The 16,981-nt window shown below is 38.6% G+C and overlaps 1 protein-coding gene across 1 annotated transcript in view; it reads right to left on the minus strand.

Moving 5' to 3' along the window:
• RNF183 (ring finger protein 183) overlaps window positions 1-16,981 on the minus strand; it is a gene marked incomplete at its 3' end in the record, with an annotated part of 124,669 nt that overhangs the window by 34,502 nt on the left and 73,186 nt on the right. The window lies entirely within an intron of this gene.

Raw genomic sequence — 16,981 nt, forward strand, 5'->3', positions numbered from 1 at the left:
CAATACTCTGTAATGGGCTATTTGGAAAAGATGCTAAAAAAAATAAAAGTGAATATATGTATATGCATAACTGACTCACTTTGCTGTACACGTGAAACTAACACAACACTGTAAATCAACTATACTCCAATAAAAATTTTTAAAAAAATAGGTTTTAAGAACCATAGTCAGGGAGCAGTGTGGATTGGAAAGACCTGGCAAGAAATATTTCTGCGTCGTCAGACAGTGCTCCCCAAGCTGGCTATTGCAAGGGTGAGCATTTAAGAGATCTTTGACCTAGGGAGGACATGAGATTAACAATCTATCCCAATGTGCGTGAATTATTCTCCTCGGTGCTAGCAGAAATCAGATGGCATCCTAGAGCAAGGGTCAGCAGATCTTTTCTGTAAAGTGTCAGATACTAAATACTTTGGATTTTGTGTACCATACGTCTCCATTGTAACTGCCCATCTCCTGCTGTAGCACAGAAACAGCCATGCACAATACGTTAATGAATGGGTGTGGCTGTGTTCAGGCAAAACGTTATGTACAAAACTAGGAGTCAAGCGAGATCTGATCAGTGGGCCAGAGTTTGCGGACCCCAGTTGTGGGTCAGTGTTCACAGCTGAATGAGTCATGGGGCCTTAAGTTCCAGTTCTCATTGTACTACTTTCTACCTGGGTGAACTTGGGTTCATCCTTTTATTTATATGGGCCACTATATTAGTCAAGGTTCTCCAGGAAAAACAGAACCAACAGCATGTGTATATAATGTGCCCATATATATTGATAGATATAAATCTAGATATCGATATTGATACCTAGATCTATATCCATATTTATATAAATATAGAGAAAGAGAGAGAGAGATTTTAAACAATTGGTTCACACAATAATAGAAGCTTGGTAAATTCAAAATCTGCAGGTTACGCTGTCTAGAGACTCTAGGAAGAGTTGCAGTTCAATTTCTGTAAGTCTTCTGGCAGAATTCCATTTTGCGACAGGGAGGTCAGTCTTTGTTTTATTAAGAGCTTCAACTGATTGGATGAGGCCCACCCATATTATTGAGGATAACTGCTTTACCCAAAGTCCACCACCAATTTAAATATGAATTTTATCCAAAAACACCATCACAGGGACTACCCTGGTGGCACAGTGGTTAAGAACCTGCCTGCCAATGCAGGGGACACGGGTTTGAGCCCTGGTCTGGGAAGATCCCACATGCCGTGGAGCAACTAAGCCCGTGCACCACAGCTACTGAGCCCGTGCACCTAGAGCCCATGGTCTGCAACAAGAGAAGCCACCGCAATGAGAAGCCCGTGCACCACAACAAAGAGTAGCCCTTGCTTGCTGCAAATAGAGAAAGCCCACGGGCAGCAACAAAGACCCAACGCAGCCAAAAATATAAATAAATAAATAAATAAATAAAAATTTTCAAAAACACAAAAACACCATCACAGAAATATCCAGAATAATATTTGACCAAATAACTGGGCATGGTGGCCCAAATTGACATGGAAAATTAACCACCTAAGCCATAGTTTTGTCATCTTTTACTGAGAAATTTGACTTATCTGAACTATTTTGACACCTAGAAGATACCTTCTAGAGGTAACACCCTCAGGTTTTTACATGGTAGGCAGCAGAGGGAAAGAGCCCATTTGCCCAGTCAGATGACACCTACAAGGATAAAATTCTGTCTTCTCTCTCCAACCCACAAGGATGAACGCCAAAATTACATCACTTATATCTGCTTTAGCTAACATAGGATAGGTCTGGAACAGACCTATGCTCCCAGTAAGTCTCATGAAATGCTGCTTTGTTAAGGGGAGACTTTACTTGCTAAGATTAGAAGCAAAAGAGGGTGGTGGATGAAAAACTGCCCAAGGATATAAGTTCATGCAAGGAAGCAGGAGAGAGAATGCGTATCCGAAGATGTGCACTCTAAGCCAACACTAATTCCCCAGCATCAGGTTGTAATTCAGGGAGCCCAACTGCTGGGAGGTTTTTCCCCCTGTTTTTTTCCCCCAAAGAGGGACAAATCAAGCATATTGACAAAGGAAGAGAATTAGTCACCACAGATAATAAATTCCTTTTTAGAGGTGATCTCGCAAATGATTTGGCTCAGTGTAGACTATGATTTGGCTCCAAAAACCATAAGCTAGAGCATTTCATTCCAGGTCCCTCCTCAAATATCCACGATAGGTAGAAATTTGGCATCAGTAGGTCTTGAAATCTCCCCAGGTGATTATAATATGCAACCAGGGCTGAGAATCTGGAGATGTAGGGAGAATTTAAATTGAACTTTAGTTAAACAATAAAACAGGCTCTGACTCTACTGGCTGGAGCTAGACAAGGGATATGCATTTAGTGGGATGAGAAGATAAAGAACACTAGGGAGTAAATCAAATGCTTTACACCTGTGCTTAGCTAATTGTTACTCAGATAATTCAGACAATCTTACAGCACCTGAACCCTGAAATTCCTCAGTTCTGTTTAAAAAAAAAAAAGTAACTCTTCAAGTAACTGAACTCTGAGAATCATGTAAATCATAAAGAAAAAGAAGAAATCTTATTTTTTGAATTAGTTGATTTCATATATACTGTTTCACTTTCATGATATTAACTAGTTATCTTTCTTTCCATTTTATGTTTGAGGAAAGTAAGGCTTTAAAAATCTCAGTAATTTTCTCAAGGTCACTTGTTAAGGGTGTGGTAGGCAGCATAATGGCTCCTAAAAATGCCCTCACCCTAATCCCTAGAACCTATTAATATGTTACCTTACATGGTGAAGAGGACTTTGCAGGTATGACTGAAGTTATAGACCTTGAGATAGAAAGATTATCCTGGATTACCTCATGGAACAAATCTAATTGCATGAGTCCTTAAAAGTAGAAAACCATTCCCAACTGTAGAAAGAGAAAGAGAGAGATGTCCTAATAGAAGCAGAATCAGAGAGATGCAACATTTTGTGTTTTGTACGTGGAGAAAGGGGACTCTGAGTCAAGGACTACAAGTGACCGCTGGAAGCGGATAAAGTCCAGGGAACAGAAACACCCCTAAGAGCCTCCAGAAAAGAATGTAGCTCTGCCAACACTTTTTTTTTTCTTTTTTAACCATCTTTATTGGAGTATAACTGATTTACAATGGTGTGTTAGTTTCTGCTTCATAACAAAGTGAATTAGCTATACATATACATCTATCCCCACATCCTCTCCCTCTTGCATCTTCCTACCACCCTCCCTTCCCTATCCCACCCCTCTAGGTGGACACAAAGCACAGAGCTGATCTCCCTGTGCTTTGCGGCTGCTTCCCACTAGCTATCTATTTTACATTTGGTAGTGTATATATGTCCATGCCACTCTCTCACTTCATCCCAGATTACCCTTCCCCCTCCCTGTGTCCACAAGTCCACTCTCTATGGCTGCGTCTTTATTCCTGCCCAGCCCCTAGGTTCTTCATAACCATTTTTCTTTTTTTTTAGATTCCATATATATGTGTTAGCATATGGTATTTGTCTTTCTCTTTCTGACTTACTTCACTCTGTATGACAGTCTCTAGCTCAATCCACCTCACTACAAATAACTCAATTTCATTTCTTTTTATGGCTGAGTAATATTCCATTGTATATATGTGCCACATCTTTATCCATTCATCTGTCGATCCTGCCAACACTTTTATTTTACTCAATTGAGACCAATGTCAGACTTGTAAGGTAATAAATTTACATTGTTTTGAGTCACTAAATTTGTGGTAATTTGTATGAAAGCAATAAAAAACAAATACAGAGGTCCTACAAGAGCCAGGCTATATATTTATACTTAAGTATTTCTGAAATGAATTTAACCTTGTGATTGACAGCAGCAGCAGCTTCCAAGGGATCCCACCACACACCTGAGGCAAAAGCAGCCTAATACAAAGCATTGACAGCAGCACGTCACTGCCCCACACTTGGGGTAGAGGGGGACTTGATCTACTGTAGCAGCAGCATAGCCTGAATGGGAACCCATCCTCCTGTGGCACTAGTCCCATCAACATTAGTCTAATCTGCTAGCATCTGCTGTGCCAACAGGCCCAACATATACAAACCCTCCAACTCAGTAGCATTAAGTGAGCCAGGCTCAGTGTTTCCTGAAACTGACATCCAATGGCACTGGAAAGCCCAGATATCACCTACGGTTATGGAAACATAAAAAAACATAACAGAAGACTGGGAACTTCCGAAAGAAAAGGGGAACAATGGAATGGGTGAAAACAAATGGGGTAAATATAAGAGACTATCATTAGCCTCATGAGTTTCTTAAATTCTATATGATGGTCAAATCAAAAATTATGACACCATCTGATGTGGTTCTCAATGTAGAGAAAGGAAATACTACAGAAAATCACACTTTAAAACTGGGGAATATTAAGAGACCTAAATGGAAGTAAAATTTTGAAACTTCACTTGAAGTAATAAAACACTGATTCCAGTGGGCTATGATAAGTTACATATGTATAGTGTAATGACAAAAGCAACCACTAAGAAAACTATGCAAACAGTATATACAAATGATTATAAATAAATTAAATTAAAATTGACTTATTAAAAAATGTTTAAGTAAGTCACAAGAAGGAAAAATAAGAGAAACACAGGATTGAGAAACTAAGGTAAAAGACAAAACAAAAAATAAAATGGCGGACCTAATCTTTAACATAGGAATAATTACACTAACTGTAAATGATCTAAATAACCAAGTCAAAGACAGAGATTGGAAGAGTAGATTTAAAAATCGCAAGCATGGGCCTCCCTGGTGGCGCAGTGGTTGAGAGTCCGCCTGCCGATGCAGGGGATACGGGTTCGTGCCCCGGTCTGGGAGGATCCCATATGCCACGGAGCGGCTGGGCCCGTGAGCCATGGCTGCTGAGCCTGCGCGTCCGGAGCCTGTGCTCCGCGACGGGAGAGGCCACAACAGTGAGAGGCCCGCGTACCACAAAAAAAAAAAAAAAAAAAAAAAAAAAATCGCAAGCATGATCCAACTATATACTGTCTATAAGAAGCTTACTTTAAATGTCACGATATAGGTAGTTCAAAGTAAAAGGATGAAAATGATATATCATGTGAACGTTAATCAGAAAAAGCAGGAATGGCTATATTAATATCAGATAAAGTAGACTTCAGAGCAAAGGAAATTATTAGGGGCAAACAGGGTTATTACATAAAGATTACAGGAATAATCCACCTAGATGATCTAGTGATACTAATTGTGTGTACACCAAACAACAGAACTTCAAAATACATGAAGCAAACACTGAAAAATGTAGTAAAAGGAGAAAATTTTAAATCCACAATTATTATTTGAGGCTTCAACACAGCAATTTATAGAACTACCAGAGAGAAAAATCAGCAAGGATATGGAAGAACTGAAAATATCATCAATCAATAGGATATAACTGACATTTAAAGAACACACTCAATAACAGCAGAATAAATATTCAAGTGTCCATGGAACATTCACTCATATACCATATACTGGGCGATAAAAAGAACATTAGCAGATTTAAATTGTAATGTGCCTAAGGGTTGGATGCTAAGACTCAGAAGTCTTCTTATTTCTTTCATTTATATATTCATTAAAAAATTAGCAGATTTAAAAGAATTAAAATCATAGAGAGTATGTTCAGAGCCATAATGGAATCAGACAAGAAATCAATAACAGAAAGACAAAAGGAAAATGTTCAATCACATGAAAACTAAACATCAAAATTCTAATTAACTCATGGGTAAAAAAGACAGCGTCAAGGAAAAATTTTTAAATGCATAGAATAAAAGAAAATGGAGATATGACGGATCAAAGTTTGCGGAATGAAGTGAAAGCAATACTGAAAGGGAAGTTTATAGCGCTAAATTGGGAAAGAAAATATTTCAAATCAATAATCTAATTTTCTATATTACAATAGTAAAGATGGAAGAGGAAAAAACACTAAACAAGCAGAAAGAAGGAAATAATAAAGATGAAACAGAAATCCATGAAACTGAAAACAGGAAAATAGGGGGGAAAATCAATGAAACAAAAGACTGGTTCTTTGAAATAAACAATCTAATCAATAAAGATCTAGCAAGACTGATAAAGATAAAAAGAGAGATGGCACAAATCACAGATATCAGAAATGCAACCAGGGATACCATGACATATCCTGCAGGTTAATAAGGGACAAGTAATTATGAACAAGTCTGCACTATAAATTCAAAACTGTAGATGAGAGAGCCGGAGGAAGATGGCGGAAGAGTAAGACGCGGAGATCACCTTCCTCCCCACAGATACATCAGAAATTCATCTACACGTGGAACAACTCCAACAGAACACCTACTGAACGCTGACAGAAGACCTCAGACCCCCCAAAAGGCAAGAAACTCCCCACATACCTGGGTAGGTCAAAAGAAAAAAAGAATAAACAGAGACAATAGGATATGGACGGGACCTGCACCAGTGGGAGGGAGCCGTGAAGGAGGGAAGGTTTCTACACACTACAAGCCCCTTCGAGGGCGGAGACTGCAGGTGGCGGAGGGGGAAAGCTTCGGAGTAGCGGAGGAGAGCACAGCAACAGGGGTGTGGAGGGCAAAGCAGAGAGATTTTGGCACAGAGGATCGGTGCCCTCAGGCACACACCAGCCCGAGAGACTTGTCTGCTCGGCCGCCAGGGCGGGCGGGGCTGGGAGCTGAGGCTCGGGTATCGGCTTTCAGTCGGAGCGCAGGGAGAGGTCTGGGGCTGGCGGCAGGAAGAGAGCCTGAAGGGGTTAGTGCTAGCCCGGAGGGAGTCTGGGGAAAGGGTCTGGAGCTACCGGAGAGGCAAGAGACTTTTTTCCCTTTTGTTGCCTGGTGCGCGAGGAGAGGGCATTCCCCTCCCTCCCCTCTGCCTGAGTGAGCCAGAGCCCCCGAATCAGCGGCTCCTTTAAACCCGTCCTGTCTGAGCGAAGAACGGACGCCCTCCGGCGACCTACGCGCAGAGGCGGGGCCGGGTCCAAGGCTGAGACCCGGGAGCTGTGAGAGCAGAGACAGGGAAATCTCTCTGTGCAGCCTCCGAGGCAGCGGATTAAAGCTCCACGGTCCATTTGATGTGCCCTGCGTCTGTGGAGTGCATGAATGGACAGCAAATCATCCCAAATTGAGGAAGTGGACCTTGAGGACAAGATTTAAGACTTTCCCCCCCCTTTTTTCCCTCTTTTTACAACGAATTATCTCAAATTAAAGAGGTGGACTTAGCAAGATTTCAGACTTTTCGCCCTTTTCCTCTTTTTACAACGAATTATCCCAAATCGAGGAGGTGGACTTGGAGAGCAAGATTTTTTATTTTTCCCCCTGCTCTCTTTTTGTGAATGTGTATGTGTAATCTTCTGTGTAAGATTCTCTCTGTATAGCTTTGCTTCCACCATATGTCCCAGGGTTCTTTCGGTCCGTGTTTTTTTTCAATAATTACTTTTTAATTTTAATAACGCTACTATATTTCATACTTTATTCTATTTTACTTTACCTGCTCTTTCTTTTTTTCCTCCCTTCCCTTCCTCCCTCCCTCCCTCCGCTCCTCCTTTCCTTCTTTCTTTTTCTTTCCTCCATCCCTCCCTCCCTCCCACCCTTCTTCTTTCCACTTTCTTTTTCTTTCCTTCCTCCCTCCCTCCCTCCCTCCTGTCTTTCTTTCTTTCTTTCCTTCCTCCCTCCCTCCCTCTCTTCTTCCATTCACTCTTCCTTTTGCTTTCATTCCTCCCTCCCTCCCTCCTTTCTTTCCTTTCTTTCCATCCTTCCTCCCTCCCTCCTTTCTTTCTTTCTTCCTTCCTTCCTTCCTTACTTCCCTTCTTCCTTTCTTTCAATCTCTCTTTCTTTCTTCTACTAATTATTTCTTTCTACTTTTTCTCACTGTTATTCTGAGCCGGGTGGATGAAAGGCTCTTGGTGCTGCAGCCAGGAGTTAGTGCTGTGCCTCTGAAGTGGGAGAGCCAACTTCAGGACACGGGTCCACAAGAGACCTCCCAGCTCCACATAATATCAAGCAGCGAAAATCTCCCAGGGATCTCCATCTCAACACCAGCACCCAGCTTCAGTCAACGACCAGCAAGCTACAGTGCTGGTCACCCTATGCCAAGCAACTAGCAAGGCAGGAACACAACCCCACCCATTAGCAGAGAGGCTACCTAAAAACATAATAAGGCCACAGGCACCCCAAAACACACCACCAGACGTGGACCTGTCCACCAGAAAGACAAGATCGAGCCTCAACCACCAGAACACAGGCATTAGTCCCCCCCACCAGGAAGCCTACACAACCTACTGAAACAACCTTAGCCACGGGGGACAGACACCAAAAACAATGGGAACTACGAATCTGCAGCCTGCAAAAAGGAGACCCCAAACACAGTAACATAAGCAAAATGAGAAAGCAGAAAAACACACAGCAGGTGAAGGAGCAAGATAAAAACCTACCAGACCTAACAAATGAAGAGGTAATAGGCAGTCTACCTGAAAAAGAATTCAGAATAATGATAGTAAAGCTGATCCAAGATTCTATTTCCCAGATCCAAAATCTTGGAAATAGAATAGACAATATGCAAGAAACAGTTAACAAGGACCTAGAAGAACTAAAGATGAATCAAGCATCGATTAAAAACACAATAAATGAAATGAAAAATACTCTAGATGGGATCAATAGCAGAATAACTGAGGCAGAAGAACGGATAAGTGAGGTGGAAGATAAAATAGTGGAAATAACTGATGCAGAGAAAAATAAAGAAAAAAGAATGAAAAGAACAGAGGACAGTCTCAGAGACCTCTGGGACAACATTAAACGCACCAACATTCGAATTATAGGGGTTCCAGAAGAAGAAGAGAAAAAGAAAGGGACTGAGAAAATATTTGAAGAGATTATAGTTGAAAACTTCCCTAATATGGGAAAGGAAATAGTTAATCAAGTCCAGGAGGCACAGAGAGTCCCATACAGAATAAATCCAAGAAGAAATACGCCAAGACACATATTAATCAAACTGTCAAAAATTAAACACAAAGAAATCATATTAAAAGCAGCAAGGGAAAAACAACAAATAACACACAAGGGAATCCCCATCAGGTTAACAGCTGATCTCTCAGCAGAAACTCTACAAGCCAGAAGGGAGTGGCAGGACATAATTAAAGTGATGAAGGAGAGAAACCTGCAACCAAGATTACTCTACCCAGCAAGGATCTCATTCAGATTTGATGGAGAAATTAAAACGTTTACAGACAAGCAAAAGCTGAGAGAGTTCAGCACCACCAAACCAGCTTTACAACAAATGCTAAAGGAACTTCTCTAGGCAAGAAACACAACAGAAGGACTATACCTACAATAACGAACCCAAAGCCATTAAGGAAATGGGAATAGGAACATACATATCAATAATTACCTTAAATGTAAATGGACTAAATGCTCCCACCAAAAGACACAGAGTGGCTGAATGGATACAAAAACAAGACCCATATATATGCTGTCTACAAGAGACCCACTTCAGACCTAGAGACACATACAGATTGAAAGTAAGGGGATGGAAAAAGATATTCCATGCAAATGGAAATCAAAAGAAAGCTGGAGTAGCAATTCTTATATCAGACAAAATAGACTTTAAAATAAAGACTATTAGAAGAGACAAAGAAGGACACTACATAACGATAAAGGGATCGATCCAAGAAGAAGATATAACAATTGTAAATATTTATGCACCCAACATAGGAGCACCTCAATACATAAGGCAAATACTAACAGCCATAAAAGGGGAAATCGACAGTAACACAATCATAGTAGGGGACTTTAACACCCCACTTTCACCAATGGACAGATCATCCAAAATGAAAATAAATAAGGAAACACAAGCTTTAAATGATACATTAAACAAGATGGACTTAATTGATATTTATAGGACATTCCACCCAAAAACAACAGAATACACATTTTTCTCAAGTGCTCATGGAACATTCTCCAGGATAGATCATATCTTGGGTCACAAATCAAGCCTTGGTAAATTTAAGAAAATTGAAATTGTATCAAGTATCTTTTCCGACCACAATGCTATGAGACTAGACATCAATTACAGGAAAAGATCTGTAAAAAATACAAACACATGGAGGCTAAACAATACACTACTCAATAATGAAGTGATCACTGAAGAAATCAAAGAGGAAATTAAGAAATACTTAGAAACAAATGACAATGGAGACACGACGACCCAAAACCTATGGGACGCAGCAAAAGCAGTTCTAAGGGGGAAGTTTATAGCAATACAATCCCACCTTAAGAAACAGGAAACATTTCGAGTAAACAACCTGACCCTGCACCTAAAGCAATTAGAGAAACAAGAACAAAAAACCCCCAAAGTTAGCAGAAGGAAAGAAATCATAAAGATCAGATCAGAAATAAATGAAAAAGAAATGAAGGAAACGATAGCAAAGATCAACCAAACTAAAAGCTGGTTCTTTGAGAAGATAAACAAAATTGACAAACCATTAGCCAGACTCATCAAGAAAAGAAGGGAGAAGACTCAAATCAGTAGAATTAGAAATGAAAAAGGAGAAGTAACAACTGACACTGCAGAAATACAAAAGATCATGAGAGATTACTATAAGCAACTCTATGCCAATAAAATGGACAACCTGGAAGAAATGGACAAATTCTTAGAAATGCACAACCTACCAAGACTGACTCAGGAAGAAATAGAAAATATGAATAGACCAATCACAAGCACTGAAATTGAAACTGTGATTAAAAATCTTCCATCAAACAAAAGCCCAGGACCAGATGGCTTCACAGGCGAATTCTATCAAGCATTTAGAGAAGAGCTAACACCCATCCTTCTCAAAATCTTCCAAACAATATCAGAGGAAGGAACACTCCCAAACTCATTCTACGAGGCCACCATCACCTTGATACCAAAACCAGGCAAGGATGTCACAAAGAAAGAAAACTACAGGCCAATATCACTGATGAACATAGATGCAAAAATCCTCAACAAAATACTAGCAAACAGAATCCAACAGCACACTAAAAGGATCATACACCATGATCAAGTGGGGTTTATTCCAGGAATGCAAGGATTCTTCAATATACACAAATCAATCAATGTGATACACCATATTAACAAGTTGAAGGAGAAAAACCATATGATCATCTCAATAGATGCAGAGAAAGCTTTCGACAAAATTCAACACCCATTTATGATAAAAACCCTGCAGAAAGTAGGCATAGAGGGAACTTTCCTCAACATAATAAAGGCCATATATGACAAACCCACAGCCAACATTGTCCTCAATGGTGAAAAACTGAAACCATTTCCACTAAGATCAGGAACAAGACAAGGCTGCCCACTCTCACCACTCTTATTCAACATAGTTTTGGAAGTTTTAGCCACAGCAATCAGAGAAGAAAAGGAAATAAAAGGAATCCAAATTGGAAAAGAAGAAGTAAAGCTGTCACTGTTTGCAGATGACATGATACTATACATAGAGAATCCTAAAGATGCTACCAAAAAACTACTAGAGCTAATCAATGAATTTGGTAAAGTAGCAGGATACAAAATTAATGCACAGAAATCTCTGGCATTCCTGTACACTAATGATGAAAAATCTGAAAATGAAATCAAGAAAACACTCCCATTTACCATTGCAACAAAAAGAATAAAATATCTAGGAATAAACCTACCTAAGGAGACAAAAGACCTGTATGCAGAAAATTATAAGACACTGATGAAAGAAATTAAAGATGATATAAATAGATGGAGAGATATACCATGCTCCTGGATTGGAAGAATCAATATTGTGAAAATGACTCTACTACCCAAAGCAATCTACAGATTCAATGCAATCCCTATCAAACTACCACTGGCATTTTTCACAGAACTAGAACAAAAAATTTCAAAATTTGTTTGGAAAAACAAAAGACTCCGAATAGCCAAAGCAATCTTGAGAACGAAAAACGGAGCTGGAGGAATCAGGCTCCCTGACTTCAGACTATACTACAAAGCTACAGTAATTAAGACAGTGTGGTACTGGCATAAAAACAGAAAGATAGATCAGTGGATCAGGATAGAAAGCCCAGAGATAAACCCACGCACATATGGCCAACTTATCTTTGATAAAGGAGGCAGGAATGTACAGTGGAGAAAGGACAGCCTCTTCAATAAGTGGTGCTGGGAAAACTGGACAGGGACATGTAAAAGTATGAGATTAGATCATTCCCTAACACCATACACAAAAATAAGCTCAAAATGGGGCCTCCCTGGTGGCGCAGTGGTTGAGAGTCCGCCTGCTGATGCAGGGGATACGGGTTCGTGCCCCGGTCTGGGAGGATCCCATATGCCGCGGAGCGGCTGGGCCCGTGAGCCATGGCCGCTGAGCCTGCGCATCCAGAGCCTGTGCTCCGCAACGGGAGAGGCCACAGCAGTGAGAGGCCCGCGTACCGCAAAAAAAAAAAAAAAAAAAAAAAAAAAAATAAGCTCAAAATGGATTAAAGACCTAAATGTAAGGCCAGAAACTATCAAACTCTTAGAGGAAAACATAGGTAGAACACTCTATGACATAAATCACAGCAAGATCCTTTTGGACCCACCTCCTAGAGAAATGGAACTAAAAACAAAGATAAACAAATGGGACCTAATGAAACTTCAAAGCTTTTGCACAGCAAAGGAAACCATAAACAAGACCAAAAGACAACCCTCAGAATGGGAGAAAATATTTGCAAATGAAGCAACTGACAAAGGATTAATCTCCAAAATTTATAAACAGCTCATGCAGCTCAATAGCAAAAAAACAAACAACCCAATCCAAAAATGGGCAGAAGACTTAAATAGGCATTTCTCCAAAGAAGATATACAGACTGCCAACAAACACATGAAAGAATGCTCAACATCATTAATCATTAGAGAAATGCAAATCAAAACTACAATGAGATATCATCTCACACCAGTCAGAATGGCCATCATCAAGAAATCTAGAAACAATAAATGCTGGAGAGGGTGTGGAGAAAAGGGAACACTCTTGCACTGCTGGTGGGAATGTGAATTGGTACAGCCACTATGGAGAACAGTATGGAGGTTCCTTAAAAAACTACAAATAGAACTACCATATGACCCAGCAATCCCACTACTAGGCATATACCCTGAGAAAACCATAATTCAAAAAGAGACATGTACCAAAATGTTCATTGCAGCTCTATTCACAATAGCCCGGAGCTGGAAACAACCTAAGTGTCCATCATCGGATGAATGGATAAAGAAGATGTGGCACATATATACAATGGAATATTACTCAGCCATAAAAAGAAACGAAACTGAGCTATTTGTAATGAGGTGGATAGACCTAGAGTCTGTCATACAGAGTGAAGTAAGTCAGAAAGAGAAAGACAAATACCGTATGCTAACACATATATATGGAATTAAAAAAAAAAATGTCATGAAGAACCTAGGGGTAAAACGGGAATAAAGACACAGACCTACTTGAGAATGGACTTGAGGATATGGGGAAGGGGAAGGGTAAGCTGTGACAAAGGGAAAGAGAGGCATGGACATATATACACTACCAAACGTAAGGTAGATAGATAGTGGGAAGCAGCCGCAGAGCACAGGGAGATCAGCTCGGTGCTTTGTGACCGCCTGGAGGGGTGGGATGGGGAGGGTGGGAGGGAGGGAGATGCATGAGGGAGGGGATGTGGGAACAGATGTATATGTATGACTGATTCACTTTGTTATAAAGCAGAAACTAATTAAAAAAAATGTAGATGAAATGGGCCAATGCTTCTACACCGAAAACTACCAAAACTCAGCCAAGATGAGATAGATAATCTCAATTTTCCTGTAACCATGAGAAACACTGATTTTTCATTTTAAAACTCCCAAAAGAAATATTCAGGCTTAGATGTTTCACTTTTACCCAAGACTTAAAGAATTAACACCAATTTTACATGATTTGATAAGAAATAGAAGTAGAGGGAACAGTTCCTAATTAATTTTATGAAGCCAGTATTACCTTGATACCAAAACCAGACAGGGATAGTATAGAAAGAAGAAAATGACAGACCAATAGTTTTTATGAAATTGGCTGTAAAAATCCTCAGCCAAATATTAGCAAATTAAATCCAGAAATATATAAAAAGAATAATATACCATGACCAAGTGGTATTTATTCTAGTTATGCAAAGTTGGTTAAATATTTGAAAATCAAACAATGTAATCCACCATATCCAATAGATTAAGGGGGAAAAGTCATGGGATCCTATCCATTAATGCAGAGAAAGCATTTGACAAAATCCAATCCAATTCATGATTTTAAAAAAAAAGAAGAAAAAAAAAAAAAAAACTCCAAGCAAAATAGGAATAGAAAAGGAACATACTGAAGCTCATAAAGATGATCTACAAACAACCTATACCGACATTATATTTAACTGTGAAAGACTGAATGCTTTCTCTGTAAGATCAGAAACAAGGCACAGATATCTGCTCTCACCACTTTTATTAAATATATTACTGGAGGTTCTAGTAAGAAAATAAAGCAAAAATAAATAAATATATAAATTTAAAAGTTAAAAATTTTAAAAAGTTTGTTTAAAAGATAAAAGGACTATTCCTGCTACGCTAAATAGGAAGGAATATATCCTACTGAATGTTGAATAGTAATATATCCTATTATATTGAGTAAGGAAAAGTAAAACTGTCTGTATCTGAAGATGAGATGATAATCTAAATGGAGAAAATATCAAGGAATCCACAAAAAGCTTGAGAAATAATATTAGTTTGTAAATGTTTTAGAGTACAAGATCAACACAATTTTATCAAATTATATATGAATAACAAATGTGTAGAAGCTTAAATAAAAATATGTGATGCCATTTACAACTTACCTAAATAAATACTTAAATATAAGCCCCAAAAGACATTTATAGGACCTCTATACTGAAAATTACAAAATGCTGATGAAGAAAAATTTAAAAGTCCCAAACAAATAGGGAGACATACCTTGTTCATAGATTAGAAAACACAACATAATAAAGATGTCAATTCTCCCCAAGTTAAGAGGCTTAACACAACTAGTCTTAAAATGCCCTCAAGGTTTTTGTGGATATAGACAAGCTTATTCTAAGATTTATATGGTAAGAAGAGGCTGCAGAATAGCTAAAACAATTTGTAAAGGAAGATTAAAATGGGAGGAATTAATCTACCCAATTTCAAGATTTTGCAGTAATGATGGAGGGTAGATACACAGATCAATGGAATGGAATAGAGAACCCAGAAATAGACTGACAGAAACACATTTAACTTGTTTTTGACAGCAGTGCAAAAGCTATCAAGGAAGAATAGACTTTTCAAAAAATGGTACTGAAACAGTTGGACATCCCTCGACAAAAACAAACAAAAAATGAACCTTAACCTAAACCTCCACACCTTACACAAAAATTAAGTCAAAGTGGATCATAATCTTAAATGTAAAAGCAGGACATTTTTAGAAAAAAAAATAGGAGAAAATCTTGGGGATCTAGAACTAGGTGAATAATACTTAGACTTGACACCAAAAGTATGATCAATAAAAGCAAAAACTGATAAATTGGATCTCATCAAAATGAGTTAAAAATGCTTCATAGAAGATCCTTTTAAGTGGATGAAAACTCAAATTACACAGTGGGACATATTTGAAAATCCCATATGAGACAAATGACTTGTATCTATAATATACAAAGAACTCTCCAAACAACTTAAAAAAACCCAACTAGAAAATAGGCAGAAGACAGGAACAGACATTTCATGGAAGAGAATATACACATGGCAAAGAAGCACATGAAAAGATGCTCAACATCATTAGCCATTAGGGAAATGCAAATTAAGACCATAATGAGATATCAGAGAATAACTAAAATTAAAGTATAGTGACAACATCAAATGCTGGCGAGTACATAGAAAAATTATACCACATCACTGGTGGGAAAGTAAAATGGTTTAGCCACTCTGAGAAACAGCTTGACAGTCTCTTTTAATCCTAAAAGTAGATTCACCCTACAACGCAGTAATTGTACTCTTCAGCATTTATCCAAAAGAAACAAAAAGTTCATTAAGTTCCCATGGAAACTTACACATAAATGTTCATAGCAGTTTTATTTATAACAGCCAAAAACTGGCAACTACCCAAATGTCTTTCAATGGATGAATGTTGAAACAAATTGTGATCAAATCTTATGATAGAATACTACCGAGTAACAAAAAGAAACAGATTATTAATATATGCAAAAACTAAAATGAACTTCAAGGGAATGATGCCGAGGGAAAACTTTTAAAAAGCCAATCTCCGAAGATTAAGTAATTCATGATGATGTTTACATATTATTCTTAAAATAACAAAACTGTGGAGATGGAGAACAGATTAGAAATTGCCAAGGGTTAGAGATGGGGGTAGAAGGTACAGCGGGGGAACTTTGTGAGGTTTTTGTGGTCCCAGTACAAATAATACAGCAATCTTGGTTTTAATCCCTAAAGATGTTTAAAAGCAATTCCTAATAAGAGGTGTCCAGATATTTAGCAATGGCAGCAGATTAGAGGTATAGCTACCCAACATGACAACTCCAAAAGAGATCGTACTAATTCAATGCATATGTTAATTTTAAAAAGGCCAGTCACAATACTTAAATGGTATATATCTTAATGATATTATTCTAAGGATCCAGCTATACCAGATGGATTAGCAGGATTTTCTGTACATTCAATCTTATTTAAGACAGTAAATCTAATAATAAGACAGTTAAGAAAAGAAAAAGACAAAGAAAACAAACCTCAACTACAGTTGTATATTCTCATGGGAAGATGAGTTGAAAATATGTAGCAGCAGTTCAAAAGCTTAAGCAGTGGCACCTAAAGTTGGCTGCACATTAGAATCATCTGAAGCACTTCTTAGAAACCCGCACACCGACGGTTGGTCATCCTAGACCAATAAAATAATTTTAAATCTCCTCAGAGGATGCCAGTGTCTAGCCAG

This window comes from Hyperoodon ampullatus (genome assembly GCF_949752795.1).
Source record: "Hyperoodon ampullatus genome assembly, chromosome: 6".
Lineage (NCBI taxonomy): Eukaryota > Metazoa > Chordata > Mammalia > Artiodactyla > Ziphiidae > Hyperoodon > Hyperoodon ampullatus.